Genomic DNA, 17120 nt, shown 5'->3' on the forward strand with positions numbered 1-17120 from the left:
AGAACAAAATCTTATCCATGAAATTTAATGGTTAACTAACTGCGCTAAGCGAACACGGCCAGATTACGTGTGTTTCGTTGTAAAGTGCAGTCAGATGCCACATATAGTGTGGAAATTAAAGCAACTGATTAACTTCTCATAACACACAAAAAAATTGCAAATGTTTGGAATTCGAAATACAATCAGAAAATGTCGGAGGGGTTCAGTGGGTTGGGCGGCACCTATAGAGAGAGGTAATGCTCGAGGTCTACGAGCTTCAATGCCCAGCATTTTCTGTCTGTAGTTGTACCGGCCACACACTCAAGCAATCGAAAGGCCAGCACATTGAAATCGGAGCCATTCAGGAAGTCCGCTCGAAAACTAATCAGAAAATTGACTGAACACGTGGGGGTCTTTAAGCGTACTGTTATTAACTCTAGGGAGGGGATGTCCCGCCTGTTTATGCATGGCCCACAGAGGGAAACGAGAGATTTCTGGCTGCAGCGAGGATTATACACAAACTCCAGACAGAGGCCTCCAGGTAACCGTCTGGTTTATTTCTGTGTTTAGAAACGGAGCACGGACTTGGGCACTTCGGCCCATCGACCATCAAGCACCTATTTACAGGAATCCCTAACTAATTGCGTTTTATTCTCATGTCTGTCGTATGTGGGAAGGAACCGAGAGTACCAGGCGTAAGCCCCCACAATCGTAGAGAGAATGTGCAGACTCCATACATACAGCGTCCAAAGACAGGACCGAACCCTAACCTCTGAGGTGCCCGCTCTAATAACTGTGATGTTGAGCTATCCGAGAGATTGCACGGGATACAAGAGCGAACAGTGATCGACGAGCTACGTCCCATTAAAAATAATTTACGTCTCCTTTTAAAAAGTCAGTGGATTGTGGATCATTTGTCGCTCTTAGCACAGACCATATGACAATAAGGCATGGGGGCAGAATTAGGCCATTCAGCTCATCGAGTCTGCTGCGCCATTTCAATTTGGCTGATTTATTATCCCGCTCAACCCCATTCTGCGGCCTTCTCGTAACCTTTGACGTCCGTACCAATCCAGAACCTATCCGCGTTAAGTATATGCAGTGACTTGGCCTACACAGCTGTCTGTAGCAATGAATTCGACAGATTCACCACCCGCAGGCCAAAGAAATTCCCTCCTTATCTCTGTTCTAAAGGAACGTACAGTACTATTTTGAGGCTAGTTGTGATAGCTGGAAATTTAGACACTAAGGAAATTGAGCGATGTGGGGATCGAGAAGTGAAGCCGGTTGGAGACATGGGATTAACCGTGATCTTTCCCAGGGGGAAATGGACAGAATGACCTCTCCCTATTCCTTCCATTTGTTTTATTTGTGATGCAATTAAGATGTTGTAAATACGTACCAAAATCTGGAGCAAACTAACGCACTTGACGGAAAGCAAATTCAGGAGAGTTGTGAAAATCAAACTAAAATACTGCAGATGGTGCAAATCTGAAATAGATACGCAAAATCTAGTACACAAAGGGCGGGACATACGCGACGGGCCAAATAACCAGGTTCTGCTCCAATCTGTTATGGTCTTAAAATGCTAGAGACGCACACAGCAGGTCAGGCTGTACCCGTGGAGAAAGAAACGGAGTTAATGTTTCAGCGTGAGACACATGATCAGATCTGGGAAAGAGGGAGAATAAGTGAGAATTTAATGTGAGTTATGTGAGGGGGGAGTTTTCTGATAGGATGAGATTAAATGAATTAATGTGGCAGCTAGGACTGAACGGCGTTCACTGTGCACAGTGGAAATAACCGGTCACTTAAGGTGGTTACACCCAGCACACAAGAGGATGAGGCCACTGACAGGATGCTCTGAAGCAGAGATTAAAGGATGGAGAAGGCCGGTCTTTGTCCAGATCCATGTCCTGGCAATGTAAATGTCTCGCTCAGCAGATTGTGACGGGAGAGCTGATTGAATTTCACTTAATAGTAATGCTACCCTCTGGTACTTGCAGCTGGTTACTGACAGTGCAGCTGTATTGCCTGAATGGGAGAATAATCCGCCTACAATAAGGATTATAGCCCACAGCCTATACAGTTGCTAAGATCCCAGAAGAAAATTCCACAAGGGAAGGCAGTTACTGTTGCTTTGTCCATTCTTCTCTTATTGCAACTATGTTATCTCCTGACACTCCTTTCACTCCCCTCCCTGGACTCAGTCGAGGTTCAAGCCAGGTTTCTCTAGTCCATATTGCCATCCGGTGCTGCTGGCAAATCATCAACTCAGGCCAAGACGCTCTTTGGTCGGCCCAAAACTTGATGGTCTACCAGCACATGGAGATGTCCGTGGGGGAATGCTGCCGACTGGCACATTCTCGGCTACAGGAGTACGTGCTGAGGGACGCACCGAAACTTGGTGCTGCCACTGCAAGGGCCCGGTGGGGAAGGACCACAGTTTAGGGTTCTTCCCCCGTGGGAATTGAGGGGTAGGGGGCGGGGTGTATACCCCTCAACAAGAGTATGTAAATATGAAATAAGAGTGCCACCTGCGTGGCTAAAAGTGTGGAAATATAAAGACCGTAATGGAAACACTTGTAAAGGATTGAGAGTCATTGAATGTTTTATTTACATACTTTTACTTTTCATTAAAGTATATTTTGTTTACAAAATATTGCCAACCGTAATACCTTGCACATATACAGCACCTTCGATGTACAAATAATTGATTTTGACACCTTGCCTTTTAATTGAAACATTGTGAGTGGTGAACAACATGGAGAAAAGGAATTCCAGGGACTTCCAGGCACTTAAAACCCCACCTGTTAGTGACCTAAATGCTTATGAAGTGTGGGAGCGCCTCACAGGCACTTCCTGAAATATCTCAGTCCCAATTGGTATTGAAAGAAAGGGACAGCTTGCGTCAACAGGTACTCTTCCTTGACCTCAGGATCAGGTGCTTTTCAGCCAATCAAACTAGTTTTCAAGTGAATGCAAATTGTCTGGAAATCTTTCAGTGGTGAAGACATAGGAGACTGCAGTGGCTGGTATCTGAAGCAACACAAAGAAATATGCTGCAGGAATTCAGTAGGCCAGGCAGCACTTATATCGGCAAATGGGCATCCAATGCATTTTATAGTAATTCTCTCAACGGCATATTTACACAAAGAAAAAATGTCAGGAAATGCAGTACCCAGGTCTGGTAAACTGGATTTTACCTAGATTGGAGGACTTTAAATACAGGGAGAGAGTAGTTTTTTCCCCCCTGTAGTGAAGGAGGCTCAGATGAGGGGCAAATATTTCTCATACAGGTAGATGAAATCATGAGAGGAACAGATAGGATAGATTGGCAGGATCTTTTACCTGTGGTAAAGGTTTCAAAAAGAAGAGCAAACAGATTTAAGGTGAGAAAAGGAATTTAAATAGGAATCTGGGGGATTTTTTTTTCATAAGGAGACTGGTGGATATCTGAAATGTGCAGATAGATAAGTTGTGAATTTGCACTCAGCGGCCAGTACATTAGTACGCCTGTCCACCTGCTCGATACTGCAAATATCTAATCAACCAAATACGTGGCATCAACTCAATGCATAAAAGCATGCAGACATGGTCAAGAGATTCAGCTGTTGTTCAGACCAAATGTCAGCATGAGGAAGAAATGGGATCTAAGTGACTTTGACTGTGGATTGTTTACAGGATGGTGTGTGTATCTCAGAATCTGCTGACCTCTCGGTTTTTCACACACAACAGTCTCTAGAGTTTATAGAGAATGATGCAAAAAAATAAAAATAAAAAACATCCAATGAGCACCAGTTCTCTGGGCAAAAATACTTTGTTAATGAGAGAGGTCGGAGGAAAAGAGCTAGACTGGTTCAAGCTGATAGGAAGATGACAGTAACTCAGTTAACCATGTGTTACAACAGTGGTGTGCAGAAGAGCATCTCTGGTGGGCTACAGCAGCAGAAAATCATGAACATACTTAATAAATTGGCTGAATGAAGCACATAATAAAATGGTCACTTATTGTATATTCAAGAGACATTTCGACTTGCACCTAAATAGGTAAGGTTTAGAAGGTTTCAGACCTAATGTGGACAAATGGGATTAACATTTGGCAAAAAGGTCATTTTGGATATGGTGGATGGTCCCATGTCTGTTCAACTCTATTGCTCTATACCAGCCTTCAATACAAGTGCATGGAAGTAATTGAAAGTAAAGGCACAATTAGTTAGGAATGGTTCCATCTTCATCATTACAGAGAAAAAAGGGAATAAATTATGTCTCACAAGAATTGCCAAGGAGCTGTTTCGTTTTCAATCCATTTCAACAAGATATTTGCTCAGTTTATCGGTTCACAGTGATGAAGAATTAATGAATGACTGTCTTTAATTTTATCACTTTGGTCTTGCCTGGAGTGCTGATTATTTATTAATAACTTTCAATATGAATTCAGCCATCAATCAGTTATATTTAGACTTGGTTCAGAAGCTTGATCTTTAAAGTCAAGGTCATTTCCTACTATCTATGTACTTAAATTGTACTTTGAAAAGGAGAAGGAAACACATAAAGAGATCTTGTTCACCATGACAAGACTACCATACCACTAATGGAATCAGAATGCTGGTCCATAGTATAACTTCTGATCATTCAAGGCAACAGCTGATATGTATAATTAACTGACCTTGAAATGAAGCCAGTTTAAATCCAATCACTTTGGTTTGTTCACCATACCAGGTAAGGGATATGAGCTTTGATTTTTTTTTTGCATCAATATGGTTATCTCAGCATCATCACCAATAAGTTTGATCTATTTGAACTAAATACTAATGTATTTAGTTCAAATCCCTCAGCTACAATGTTAGGTGTGAAATTTTAAACCATTTGCTCACTCTGCTGGAGTTTTAGAACAGAAAAATGGAAAATACATTGTTTAGTCTCCAAAGTAAATATATATTATTATATGTACACATTTACAAAATGAGAGCTGTGGACAGAAGAGTGTTTTGGAAAGCTGGCCCTAATTCTGAGTGGTCCCAAGATACAATTTGTAGCAGGATTCTTTTTGAAGACAGCTTCCTACTAATTATCATGTCAGTTGAGGCTTAGTGGTAGCACTCTTGGCTGTGAGTCAGGAAGATGAGTACTGCCAAGGGAATGCTGTGTTGTTAGAGATGTTGACAGGCATTTTTGTATGGGGAGAAGGTACAAATTATGCTCAGAACTGAGCAAATGTTATGAAGAATATTTCCCCATTCACCCTGTTACATGTTTGCATATCATCTATAGAAAGACATGCGTGGAACATAGGGGAATTGGGATAACATCATGGTCCACATGGAGTGGTTGGGCCGAATGGCCCGCATCCATGCTGTACTGCTCTAAGGTTCTGTGATTCTATCATAAAATCTTCCACAAGACAGTACAATAGGTTTGGAGTTATAGAGTTGGAGTGGGGATCTGAGGCTTTGGCTCAAGAGGCTTCAGTGGGAAGAGGCTGAGGACTAGGTCCTGGAGGCCATTTTGGAGCAGCTATTATGAGTAGGCCAGTGTGGTAGTATGAGTTCTGAGACCTTGCCAAGGAAATACAGGACTGTACCAGATAATAACAGGCAAGGAAGGCTTCCTTTCAAGTGCTGATGAAGGGTCTCAGCCAAAAAACTTTAATTGTTTATTCACCTGCACAGATGCTGTCTGACTTGCTGAGTTCCTCCAGCATCTTGTGTGTGTTGCTCACAAATTCCAGTATCTGAAATATTTCTTGGCTTTAAGAACAGGTAAGACTTTTTTACACAATAATAATCTAAAAGGATTTCAAATTGCAACTAATTAAATAAAGTAGGAATGCAGGATCAGGGAATGTGGTGTAGCTACATGATGAGGGAGCTGGTGTTCCCTGTTTGCACAATTTTCCATGTGTTTTCTGTTGGTTAGCGAGGGTGTCAAAGGTTATGGGGAGTAGGCATTTGAATGGAGTTGAGAGGGATAATAAATCAGACATGATTAGTAGCAGACAGACCAAATACAAATGCAGAGTTAGGCTATTTTGACCAGTGAGTCTGTTCCCATGTCATTATAGTCTTCTAAAGGAGAGAAGAGGGGGCCTGTGAATGGTGAAGGGAGGGAGTAGTGGGGTGCCACTAGTGGGGGAACGAGAGGAAAAGGAGGGTGTAGGGTGGGAGGGGGTGTGGAGGAAGGGATGATAAAGGAGGAGATGAGAGTAAGTGGGGGAGGAGGGGAGGGGAGAAGGAGGAGTTTATTGAGTAAATATGGGCCTTTCCCCAGGGTACAAATTCACCTGAGTGTCTAAAGATTGATGTGAGAAGTGGGTTTGAGTTCTTAAAACATTGGCACAGTACTTGGGAACAAGGAAGTTGTTCTGCTGAGTCAGGCTGTACCTGAATCATGCTGGGATAACAATCCCAGTGAACTACATTACTAGGGATAAAGCTTTAAACTGAATAGTAGGGAGACGGGTTCAACAGCTTAGGAAAATATGGATAAAGTCAAAGGGAAAGCTAATATGTGAGAATTTACTGAAATCTGATTTTTTTAAAAAGGGACTAAATATTTAGAAAGAGGTAACAATTTAACTTCAAGCAACATGGAGACAAATTGGAAAGAAGGGTGGTGAATATAGGACTGAAGGTGATATATTTGAATGTACACTGCTACAAAAATAAGTAGAGGATCTCAGTGCAGTTAAAAATTGGCAGGTCTAAAGTTGTGAGCATCACGGAGTTGTGATTGAAAAAAGATCACAATTGGGAGCATAACATACAAGGATACATTTTTTTTCAAAAGCACAGGCAAGTGAACAGAGGGCTTAGGGTGGATTTGTTGGTAAAAAATGAAATCAAATCCTTAGAAAGAAGTGACATAGGATCAGAAGATGTAGAATCCTTGTAGATAGAGTTAAGAAACTGCAAGGGTAAAAAAGTCCCGATGGGTGTTATATACAGGCCTCTGAACAGTAGCCAGGATGTGGCATACAAATTAAAATAGGACTTAGAAAAGGCACGTAAAAAGGGCAATGTTACGATGCTCCTGGGGAATTCAATATGAAGGTAGATTGGGAAAATCTGGTCAGTGCTGAGTTCCACGAGAAGGAATATACATACCATAATGGATATAAAAGACTCTTTAAAGAAGCTTGTTGTGGAGCCCACTGGGGAATAGCAATTCTAGATTGACTTGTGAAATGTACAAGATTTGAGTATGAGGCTTCAGATAAAGGAACCCTCAGGATGCAGTGATCATAATATGAAAGAATTTGTCTTGCAGTTTGAGAAGGAGAAGCTAAGATCAGATGTTCAAGTGTTACATTTGAGTAAAGACAACTTCAGAGGCATGAGAGAAGAGCTGGCCAAAGTTGATTGGAAGGGACACGAGCAGGGATGATAGAACAGCAATGGCTGGTATCTCTGTGAGTAATTCAAAAGACATAGGATCAGTTCATCCCACAGTGTGGAGGCGAATATGATTAACAAGCTCAGTCAAGGACAGCAAAATTACAAAAAGGGAGGGCAATGTAAAAAGAAAAATTAGCAAGAAACTAGAAGATTGGGAAGCTTTTAAAAACAGAAAACAATTAAAGTAGCAATACAGAGACAAAAGATACATATGAAGGTAAGCCAGCCAATTGTATAAAGGAGGATACCAAAAGGATTTTCAGATATATAAGGAGTAAAAGAGCTGTGAAAGTGGATGTCAGACAACTGGAAAATCATAGACTGTAAAATCATAAAACTTTGGAGCAGCATTAGGCCATTTGGGCCATCAAGTCTTTCTTGCCATCCTATCATGGCTGCTTTATTATTCCCCTCAACCCATTGCCTTCGCCCATTAACCCTTAACGTGCTGACTAATTCATTCATTGCTTTATGGCTAAAGAAATTCCTCCTTATCTCTGTTCTAAATAGAGATCTTTGTATTTTGAGGCTGTGCCCTCTGGTCCGAGACTCCCCCACTATAGGAAATATTTTCCACAACTATTCTGTCTAGGCTTTTCAATATTTGATAGGTTTCAATGAGATCTCCCCTCATTTTTCTATACTCCAGCAATTACAGTCCCGGAGCCATCAAACACTCCTCATGCATTAATGCCTTCATTTCTGGAATTATTCTTGTGAACCCCCTCTGATCCTTCTCCAATGCTAGTACGTCCTTTCTTAGGGGCCAAATCTTCCCACAGTAATTCAAATGTGGTTTGACCAATGACTTATAAAGCCTCAGTATTGCATCCTTGTTTTTATATTCTAGTCCCTCTTGAAATTAATGCTACCGTTGCATTTGCCTTCCTTACCACTAATGTAACCTGCAACTTCACCTTTAGGGAATCCTGCATGAAGATTCCCAAGTTCCTTCGCACCTCTGGTTTCTGAATTTTCTCCCTGATTAGAAAATAGTCTATGACTTTATCCCTTCTTCTCCAACAGGACCACAGCCTTGTCATAGGGTTTGGAGGCTTTTGTGCCTCAGTGACCCAGAGAGCTATGTTAGCTGGACTCAAGGCCTTGTGCTTTGGCTCTTGGTAGGGTCACCAGTGCCGAACAGGTCAAAGGATAGAGGCCAGGTTTAGGGCTTCTGCTCAGGGTGAACAACCATGTTTGGTTAAAAAATAATTATTATGGAAACAACAATGAAGAATCCTACTGACAGTATTGACAGTCAGAGATGGAGAACCTTCACTGCTGCCCTCGACGCCAGATGTGTAATGAGCAGTAAGTTATTTCTTCTACCAAAGTGCAATACACTGTATTCCATCTGCCACTTCATTGCCCATTCCCGTAATCTAAAACCTTCTTGAGACACTCTGCTTCCTCAGCAATACCTGGCCCTCCACCTATCTTTATATCATCTGAAAACTTGGCCATAAAGCCATCAATTGGAGTAGTAGAAATGTGGAATAAAGAAATAATCGACTAACTTACTAAGTTAGCCAAAATAATTAAATAATTATTTGGGTGAACAGTACTGTGTTATGAGGAAAATGTAAATCCAATAAGGTGTCCACACAAGCCCTTGCACTTTATAAAAGAGAGCGAATGCATTTAAGTAGCTTTATTTTATATTAATAGCATGTTTAATGGGGAGTTTGCAGGCATGATCTGTATGAGCTGGTGAAGCCACGCCTAGTTTCGAGTTCTTTTTAACTCCCATAGGTTTGCGGAAGAAAGTTCCCTTGGCAACCTGGTTGTTCCCCCCCCCGCCCCCCATCGCCGGCCTTTCCCCAACTTCCTGGCCAATATGTATCCATTAGTGGGCAATATGCAACTGATTATCTGGCCACTGTTTGCGGAATTTTTCTTCGCAACAAAGCATTGTAAAGATTTCATGATTGTAAGGCACCATGGAGCATCGTGTAGAAAGGTTTTGTTTGATTATTTCTTTTTCAATTTATTTTGATTGGTTGTGAAGAATTCTGCCCTGACCAAGAAATCTAATTCATGAAAGAAGATTCGCAAGAACTAGTGAACACAATACTTGCGCCCACCGCCTCCTCTGCCGGCAAACAATTGCCGTATATTCTAAACGCGTTGATGAGAGTTGGGCATTTAGAGACGGTCTCTTAAATCACCGACGCTCTTCATTGGTACAAGCGGCAAGTGTCTTGGAGATGCAGATGCAGATGCTGATGCAGATTCTATCTATGTGTACCTGAAAGTGCATAAAAGAGAAATACACTGCATGCCAAGCAGAGCTTGTGGGAGTGCTGGCAGACCGTAGTTCCACAGTCTAAGTAAAGCTGGCTGAGGCCGCCCTGGGAATGCCTGATGGGCGTGTCAGTATGTTCCACTGCAGCACAGGACGGCAGTTATTGGAATGATTGAGCAGTTAAAGGCGGCGGCTATTCGGCCCGTTGAGGCAGTACTGGTAGTATTTAGAGGAACAATCCGATTGGCAATAGGTCTATTTATTGTCGCATGTACCAAGTCACTGAAAAAAAAGTTATGCATGTCATTCACATAGATTATGTATGTGGCGAACCCCCTTCACTTTATAAATCTATTTCTCATTTAAGAATTCAATTTATTTTTTAATGCAAAGCATCTCCCTCCACCCGCTGGAAAAAGTTACAAGCAATTGAGTGCATATCAAGATTTTATCCATTTCCCACCACAGATGCTGCACGACCCCGCTCCCTTTCTGCAACATCTTGCTCGTTGCTCCTCATTCCAGCCTCTGTTGTCTCCAAGCAATCTGCTTGTTCCTGCACTTTGATGTGTCAGTTGATACTGTGAGTCTCAGCTTCCGCGGTTGTGTTCAGTGTAATTGGAGGATGGCCCGTCTGCTCGTGAGTAAAACGTCAGAGTGGTGTGAGAGGGGATTGCGCTCCTCGCCCGTCCTTCAAGGCATCTTTACGCTCCGAAGGTATATTCAAAAAAAACTAGAAAATACTAGCGGAACTCAGCAGGCCAGGCAGCATCTATGGATCCATTTTGAATGTGCTGCTGTGGTTTTCCATCAACTGCGGATTTTCTTGTATTTTTGATCCATAGATGGCGCCTGGTCTGGTGAGTTCCTCCAGGTGTGTGTGTGTGTGTGTGTGTGTGTGTGTGTGTGTGTGTGTGTGTGTGTGTGTGTGTGTGTGTGTGTGTGTGTGTGTGTGTGTGTGTGTGTGTGTGTGTGTGTGTGTGTGTGTGTGTGTGTGTGTGTGTGTGTGTGTGTGTTCAAATTCAAGTACAAATATGTAGGTCGCTAATCCCTCTCCGGTTCTGGTTGTCTGCTGGTCGTCAAGCACGTGATCAGTAGCGCTTGCAATCGGGGAAGAAGCCATTCGTCCCACGTGCCCGTGATGGTCGAAGAAGGAACTACCCAGCCCATTCCAACTTTCCAGCTTTTGGTCCCCAGCTCTCCACTGCTCAGCGAAGTCCAAGCATTGTTTACAGGCGGCACATTGGCGTAGCTGGTAGAACCGCGGCCCCGCACCTCATGCTCTCAATTATGACCACCAGCGTGTAGTTTGCGGGTTCTCCCAGTGATCCGCAGGTTTCCTCCGGGCCATCCCGTTTCCTCCCACATCCCAAAGACATGCAGGTTAATGGGTTAATCGGCTGTAAATTGTCCCTAGTGCGCAGGAGAGTGGTGGGACCTGGGAGTTGATGAGAAGGTGTCTAATGTGAGATTATTGTAAATGGATGGGTGGCAGTCGGCATGGCTCTGGGCTTCTGCCTCTATCACGCTTTCGGACGGTGAGATCCAGACCCTTATCATCCTAATTTTCCCTCCAACCTCGACCGAGTACTTGAATTTTATGTCAGTTGGGTTTAACACTTTTGCCAAAGACAACTCCCATATTCACCTTACTTACTCCCCTTCCAATTCCATACACATAACCAAACCTCTCTGTTCCAAAGAGATATTAAGCCAAAGCTTCTTATTCTCCAAGGGGGTGTGATGGATCACACAAGGCTGATTGTAGTAAAGGGACTGACCATAGAACCATAGAACAGCACAGAAACAGGCCCTTCATGGCTGTGCTGAACCATTTTTCTGCCTAGTCCCACTGACCTGCACCTGGCCCATATCCCTCCATACACCTCTCATCCATGTACCTGTCCAAGTTTTTCTTAAAAGTGAGCCCGCATTTACCACTTCATCTGGCAGCTCATTCCACACTCCCACCACTCACGTTACCTTTAACCTTTTCCCCCTTCACCCTTAACCCATATAATCTGGGGTTTTTTCCTCCCCTAACCTCAGTGGAAAAAGCCTGCTTGCATTCACTCTATCTATACCCATCATAATTTTATTTACCTCTATCAAATCTCCCCTCATTCTTCTACGCTCCATGGAATAAAGTCCTAACCTATTTAACCTTGCTCTGTAACTCAGTTTCTCAAGACCCTGGTGTCATATTTACCAAAACATAGTTTCTTTTCTTAGTCTTAATTACAACAGTTTTGGCGGTCCACTTTTTACCCTGATTGGCCGTTGTATTTTTAACGTGATTATAATTCATATTGTATTTGACTCGAATGTACTTTGGAGTTTCTATTAGTTGGTCAAATGATTAACGTGACAGTTGGGCCAAAATATCGCCTGGTCGATGATCCGTATGTAGATCTGGTCAAGTGCGTCCTCTGCTACCAGTCATATGCGGAGGTTTGGGGGAGTGAAAAGATGGGGAGGGGGATGACAAACATCATTGGGTGCCACCGTGGTTCCGCCAGTAGAACTAACTGTCTCACGGCTCCACCGACGCGAGTTTGATCCTGATCTACGCTGCTGTCTAAGTGGAGTTTGTACTCACCATGTACTCGCTCCCACTCACCTGGTTTCACCTATCGCCTGCTAGTCTTCTCTCCTCCCCTTCCCACAACTTCTAATTCTGCTTTCTGCCCCCTTCCTTTCCAGGGTCTTGACTCGAAACGTGAACGGTTCATTTCCCTCCATTGATGCGTCTACAGTATCAGTGCGTACACATCCTAGAGGTTTGTACGTTGCCCCTAGTGAGTAGGTACATGATGGAACTTGGGGTGGGAGGAGTGGTATGTTAGAGAGGGAATAAAACATTGGATTAATGTCAGTGGCTGGCACGGACTCGATGGGCCGAGCGGCTTCTTGCAGCACGCGGAATATATAGCTGTGCAGTTCACATAAATGTGGGTGAATATGGGCTGAACTTGAAACGAGCAGCTTCAACCTAATTCACCGAGTGGGATCCCATGGGACTGAGCTAGGGTGAAATATTCTCTTTTACATATTCCCCAGATATCTCTCTAATGGCGAATAAAAAGCGACAGCCTGTAAACCAGCGCTGCTGCCAGTTCTTCGGAGACGTGTTAAGTAACACTATTTTCCCGGCCCGAAAACTCTTAATTGCCTCGCCGGGTCAGTGCGGATGGGAGGTCAGGGGTCATTTTCTCGGCAGGCCACACTCCCCCTAAGAGTTCTTATTCGAACAGCCTGCAAGGTAAGCGGCAGACTAGCTGTTTCGAATCGTGTCGTGGCACAAGTTACTTACTAATGAAGTGGTCAGAGAGCGAGTGGGGGGTGGGGGGTGGGAGAGATACTGTGCTGCTTCCTGGCCAGGCGCCTAGTAATATATTTGCAGAGTCTCTGCTTGAAGGGCATTCGGAGCATCTGCAGTGCGGTTTATTCTGCAGTCACCTTTGGAGCAGATCCGGCGGTAGAGTAGAATAAAGACAGATTGCAAACCCAGCCAGTGTCAAGTGTCAAACGCTATCATCCCATGAAATAATTAACACAGTTTTCTAACGCCTACTTCTCTTCCCCCATTCCAGCCAACCCTCCCCATAATATCTCTGCGGTGCTGAGGCCGTATTGCGGGGAGGGGGGGGGAGGAGTAGTATTATCCTGAGTAATTATGCAGACAAAGATTAGACAGATAATGAGTAATGAGATAATGACTAGATTTAGACAAACCCCTCGGGTTAAATTGCAAGATTTATCCTAACTCTAGTAATCTTGGGATTGAACTGGAACCTGGAAAGAGAGAAGGAAAAAAATTCACGAGAATGCTTGACTTCTAAAGAGAAACTGGATGGGCTGAGTAACACACTATAACAAAGGAACTCGGCAGGTCAGGCATTATCTATGGAAGGTCGATGTTTCAGGCCGAGAGCCTTCATCAGGGCTATGGCTGAATAGCTGGTGCTGAAAAAGCTGGGGTGTTTTTCGTGGAGATTGGGAGACTGAGGGTTAACCTTACAGAGGTTTATAAAGTCATAAGGGTCACAGTTTTTTTTTGCCTGGGTAGAGAGATTGAAAGTGAATTGGGAAAGGGGTCAACTTTGTCAGCCAGAGGCTGCTAAACATACCGAACCAGCTGTCAAATGAAGTGGTGGAGGCTGGGCCAATTACTACTTTTATAAGACGCATGGGCAGGAAAGACTTAGAGGGATACAGGCCAAACAAACAAATTGAACGAGCTCAGATCGCCATGGATGAGTTGGGCCGAGGGGTCTGTTCCTGTCCTGCATAACTTGATGACTATAACTGATACCACGTAGTATTAATGATGCGACATATCCCACTTTTGGCAGATTATACCTTGTGTATAGGAGGTGGTCGCAGTACAGGTGCCCAGAAGCAATCCACCTTGATTCCCGGTTGCCTCCCGTACTGTCATGGTGAGGCCAAACATAAACTGGAGGATCAATACCCGAGAGTCTACGGGCAGCATAGCGGGCAGAGCAACACTTTGCAGCGGCTACGATCGGTATTCAGCTCCCGGCGCTGTCCGTAAGGAGTTGGTATGTTCTTCCCCCGAGTCAGGTGAGTTTTCCTTGGGTGCTTCAGTTTCTTCCCGCATTCCAAAGACGTACCAGTTAGTAAGTTGTGGGCATGCTGTGTTGGTGCTGGAAGCATGGCAACACTTGTGAGCTGTCCTCAGCACATTCTCGGACTGTGGTGATCGTTGATGTATACAAAAACAGTTACGATTTCATGTAACCTGCTCCCCTTCTGATCTACCCAATTCCTCCTACACCCACCTGCCCAGCCGCCCGTTGCCCTGTTTCTTTCCCTTTCTCCAACAGCCAATCACCTACGCACTCCTCCCACCCTGTTCCCACCCACTATTGTTCCCACCTGCTCAACCACCTCCCTTACTTGGTTCCGTGCTCCACTTCCTGTCCTATCAGATTCCATCATTTGTAGCCTTTTGTTGTCTCCACTCAGCACCTCGCAGCCTCTGTCAATATTGTCGCTCTCCCCTCCTCCATCTGCCTATCGGTCCTCCTCACCTGGATCCACCAATCACTTGCCATCTCATTCTGAACACCTTCCCCTTACCGTTCAATACTGCTTCTCTCTGCTTTTCCTTTCATCTTACGGTGCAGATGAAGGTTCGCGATCTGAAGTGCGGACTGCCCAATTCCCTCCACACACACTGCTCAAGCTGCAGAGTTCCTCCAGCATTCTGTTTCTTGCCCCAGCTTCCAACAGCCTCCTCTGCCTCCCCCTCTCCTTGCTTGGACAGAGAGGGTCGTGGATGAAGTTCTCCCCTTCTGATTCCCTCCGTTCTGAGATGTCTGATGGGCCACATGGGGAGGTGCAGATTTTGTCACAGGTGGGGCTGGGGGTGCGTGAGGCAGTGAGTGAGGAAGGGGGAACGGTTTGTGAGGTGGTGAAATCTTTCCACTGGACTTCCCTGCACTCTTGACCTGTGGAGTGATATTGGAAAATGGTGAATTGTCTCATGTAGCAAAGCACAAAAACACCTTGCTTTCCATTCCTTCCATACAGATAATTTCATCACGCCAGGGCATTGAGGTAGCATAAGGGAAGAACAATAACAGAATGCAGAATGAAGTACCAGATCATGGCAAGGTAGATTGTGAGGTCAAGAATCCATCTCATCATACAAGGTTCAATAGTCTCATAACAGTAAGGTATTGATATTGGAATTGGTTCATTATTGTCACATGTACCAAGATAGAGTGAAAAGCTTGTCTTGCATACTGTTCATGCAGATCAACCTATTACACAGTGCATTGAGGCAGAACAAGGTAAAACAATAACAATCAAGAATAACTACAGGGAAAATGTAGTTCAGGTAAATAATAAAGTGGAAGATTATAACAAGGTAGTTTGTGAGGTCAAGCGCCTATCTTATTGTACAAAGTTGAGACCTATTCAAGGCCTTAAGTGGTCCTTCAAGATTAAAAAGGAGGGGACACTTCACCTGTGAGTCTGTCAGGGTCATCTACTGTGCCCAGTGCCTCTGCTGCACCTCCTCTATGTCGTTGTAACCTGATGTAGATTGGTGGACAGTTTCATCAAGCACATTTACTCCTTCCGCCACAAAAGGCAGGATTTCTTGGTGGCCACCCATTTCAATCCCGTTCCCATATGTCAGTCCATGGCCTCCACTATGCCACAATGAGGTCAAGCTCAGGCTGCAGGAGCAACCCCTCATACCCAGCCCCTGGGTAACCTCCAACCTGAATGCATGAACATCGATTGTTCTAGCTTACGGTCATTTTTAACCCCTTCCTTTCTCTCTTTTTCCATAGTCCATTCTTTTTCTTCTCCTCCCCTCTGCATCACCGCCTTCTGGTGCCCCTCTTCCTTCCCTTTCTCCCACGGTCCAATGTCCTCTCCTATGAGAGTCCTTCTTTCTCAGTCCTTTACCTTGTCTACCTTACACCTTCCAGCTTCTTAGTTCATCCCCATCCCTCACACACCCACCTTCCCCCCTCATCAGGTTTCATCTATTTCCTGCAGGCTTCTACTCCTTCCACCCCCACCCCCTCCCCCTCCCACCTTCTTGTTCTGACTTCTTCCCCCTTCCTTTCCAGTCCTGATGAAGGATTTTGATGCAAGGTATCAACTGTGAATTCTTCTCCATAGGTACTGACTGAAATGCTGCGTTTCTTCAGTATTTTGTATGTGTTGTTATACAAGACATCCATTCAAGAGTCTAATAATAGTGGGATGGAAGTTATCCTTGATCTTGGTGTTATGTGCTTTCAAGCTGTTGTGTCTTCTGCCCCATTGGAGGAGTCTTTGATGATGCGGACTGCTTTTGCTAAGGCAGCGAGAAGTTTAGACGGAGTCTATGTGAGGCAAGGCTGCTTTCCATGGAGTGCTGAGCTGTGTCCACAACCCTCTGTCATTTTTGAAGTCAAGTGCAGAGCAAGCCACAATGTAGCCAAATAGGGTGTGCCATGTCCACCAGTAAAAATTGGTGAGGGTCAAAGTGGACATGCCAAATTTCTTTAGCTTCCTGAGAAAGTAGACATGCCGGTGAGCTTTTTTTTTTACTGTGGCATCCAGGACACGCTATTGGTGATGTTCACTGTTAGGAACTTGAAGCATTCAACCATCTCAACAGCACCCGCTGCTGTAAACAGGAGCATGTGCATCACCCCCACTTCTTAATGTCAATTCAAGGTCTTTTGTTTTGCTGACAGTGAGGGTGAGATTATTATCAGTGCCATCCCCAATGCTCCTTCTCCATTTACAGCAGTCATGCGCCAGGAATTCCCAGGAATTAGTTCGGATGTTGCATTCTTTCCAAGCAGGCACTGATCACAATTTCCCTCTGTCAATATAGAACTCTTTCTACATCAGAGCTGGGAATACTAAACACCATAAGACCACAGGCACAGGAGCAGAATTAGGCCATTCAGCCCATCGTGTTTTCTCCATCATTCAAGCACCACTGATTTTTTAACCCCATT

The 17120-nt window shown here is 44.2% G+C and overlaps 1 long non-coding RNA gene across 3 annotated transcripts in view; it reads left to right on the forward strand.

The window, feature by feature from the left end:
* Positions 1–221: 221 nt before the first annotated feature.
* LOC132392151 (uncharacterized) overlaps positions 222–17120 on the forward strand; it is a 47630-nt gene continuing 30731 nt past the window's right edge. The window contains exons 1-3 of one of the 3 annotated variants that reach the window (XR_009511445.1): positions 10213–10338; positions 12325–12401; positions 13977–14208. This is a non-coding gene — a long non-coding RNA (uncharacterized LOC132392151). Of the gene's footprint in view, positions 521–10212; positions 10339–12075; positions 12402–13976; positions 14209–17120 lie in introns of those variants that run through there. The other 2 variants (XR_009511453.1, XR_009511443.1) reach the window with 2 other exon arrangements.

This window comes from Hypanus sabinus, chromosome 1 (assembly GCF_030144855.1).
Source record: "Hypanus sabinus isolate sHypSab1 chromosome 1, sHypSab1.hap1, whole genome shotgun sequence".
Lineage (NCBI taxonomy): Eukaryota > Metazoa > Chordata > Chondrichthyes > Myliobatiformes > Dasyatidae > Hypanus > Hypanus sabinus.